Below are 2,507 nucleotides of genomic sequence, written 5' to 3'. Positions count from 1 at the left end.
ACACCTCAAGAGCCCTAATAAGGGCTATGCCGTTGTTGTTGGTGGAGCGATCCCCGAAGTCCTGATGACGCGCGTTGAAGTCTCCTTTCATCATCAGCTCGGCAATCACTTTCTCGGAGGTGGATAGAACTCTGATGAGGGTTGTCGGGAGATTGGTTTGTCTCGAGATGATCCGCCAGACCTTCACAACCTCAAGGTTACGGTCTTTTAGTGCCTCAAGAACTTCCTCGTCGGTGATGGAACGATGTACCCCTTTGATGACGCAGGAGTACGTCGCTTTTCTCTCCACGAAGCGTCGAGGTTGAGCGTGTTGTTGTTTAAATTGAGAGGTAATGGAGACGGTGCTTCCGATCCGGTCAGAGAGTTTGTTAAGTCTGACCCCAAGCTCTTTGTCGGCGGTGGAGATGAAGGCCGTACGGCCTCTAATTTTTAAAGATTCTGTATCCTTGGCGAAATTCATTTTGAACTCGTAGGTTTTAAGTAGTTTGATGAGAGGGCTCGGAGTGAGGAATTCGGCAGGTAGCCCGTCGATGCGCCACTGATAAGTGCGAATCCCGTTTGTAGGGTTCGGGGATCCCCCAGAACTGGCAGTTGGCGAACGTTGAGTGCGCGGACTGTGACGCGTCATCACGCTCGGGATTTCCCCCGACTTTGCGGGCGACGTAGGCGGAGAAACCGCTTTCGAGTAGAGTTTCCTCTTCGGAGTCACTGGTTTAGTGAACTGAGGAGAAGGAGATCTGGAGGAGTGTGGCTCGGGTGAATCTGACCTTAGTTTTGTAGTTCTCCTAGTTCTTCTGTGGTCTGATTTGGCTGGTGTAGGCGCTTCCTTCAGGTAGCGGCTTGCCGTTGATGTGGAAGGAACGGCCGAGTCGTATCCGCTCCCCGCAGGAGTAGAGTCTTTGGAAGAGTTGGGCTTCATGATGACGACCCTGTTTTTTGGCTTGGCCCTCTTCCCCTTGGAGATGAGGGTAGTTCCGTTGTTGCGCACAGAGCGCTTTTCATCTTCTTCGTCCATCAGGATGTCCGTCCTGGATGGATGATGGTGAATTGTTTGCACTGTTCACTGTACGTCTGTTCTGCTTCGATGCTCGCGTTGGAATGTTTTGCAATGCACTTCGCCGACGCCTTCATCAAGGCCGCCAGCAGCAATCACGCCTTTATCAAGGCAGCCAGCCACGCCTTTATCAAGGCCCTCAGCTCCGTCCTCGCCGAGGCCGGCCACCCCGCCGGCAACATCAACAACCAGGCCTTTCTCAAGGCAGCCAGCCGCGCCTTTATCAAGGCACTCAGCACCGTCCTCACCGAAACAGGCTACCCCGTCAGCAACAACTACATCGCCAACGAAGCCCCCGCACCTTCCAATGGCGCGTCGACGACCTACCAGCAGAGAACCTTAACCACAGGTTCATGCTGAAGATGCTATGCACGGCAGAGTTCATGATGAACTTCAACAGGGACTCTGAAGCTCTAAAAATCATAGGACGGACGGTCTTCATAAATAGCGCTGACGAGTCTCTCGGTGAGAGACTCACCAAACTCTCGGGGAGGATTGGGCACTCTCTCTCCATAACTTCCACCTCCAGGCACCACGCCAGGACCCCCAGGCGCCCGGCCACAAAAAAAACAACGTACTCATTGGTGTCCACGTGGCGAGGTCACGGAGGAAGACGTTAAAGACGCCCTCCAAGCACGCGGTCTCGAGACGGTCAAAGTCTGGAGGATTACCTCCAGACCAACCAACAACACTGATACGGGTACTCTCCTTATCGGAGAGAGTAATCGCCGATCTACTTCAGAAGGGGCTGAAGATACTCGGCGAAATAATCCGGGCCGAAGCGTCGCACCCACCCCCAGACCAGCCAACCCAATGTACTAGGTGCCTACAATTCCACGGACCCACCACCCCGTGCGAGCAGGAACCTGGAGGACATTATCAGGACCGTGACGGTGGCCCTCCTCAACATATTCCAGCAGGCCCGAGCCCGCATCCGCAACTTCATGCCACCAGTGGCCTTCCACAACCTCGGTCTAAAGATGCACCTGATTCATCCACCGTCGTCTGGCAAGGTAAAACTGTTAATATCTACTCAATCTATATCCGCCCCCAAGACCGCCTTCCAATCTCCTTCCTCCGCTACGCCTCCCAAAACCCCCAGCCATTGTTGTAGGAGACCTAAATGCCCGACACGCCGACTTCGGGGATAGTGCAGACGTGCCAGCAGTTACAGCTCCAGCGATTATTTTAGTGCCTCCTGTAAGTTTCCAGTTTCTTGTTTCAGTTGTTCGTTTGTGAATGTGTGCGTTTGTTTTTTGATTGTTCGTTGCTAGTGTGTGTGTTATTCGTGTTGTGCCATCTGCACATCCTGTGTCACCACGTGCTGTGCGTTGCGTAGCTCGTGGCTACCACGTGTTTTGCTGTGCGTTCCGCAGTGCGTCGAGACAGTGCCAGTGCATTGACCCTGTGCTTACTGTGAGTGAGTGCGTTCAGCTTGCCAACGCAAGCCACA

The sequence above is a fragment of the Nicrophorus vespilloides genome, unplaced genomic scaffold, assembly GCF_001412225.1.
Source record: "Nicrophorus vespilloides isolate i.1.1-1 unplaced genomic scaffold, Nicve_v1.0, whole genome shotgun sequence".
Classification (NCBI taxonomy): domain Eukaryota; kingdom Metazoa; phylum Arthropoda; class Insecta; order Coleoptera; family Silphidae; genus Nicrophorus; species Nicrophorus vespilloides.
This window is presented reverse-complemented; position numbering follows the sequence as displayed.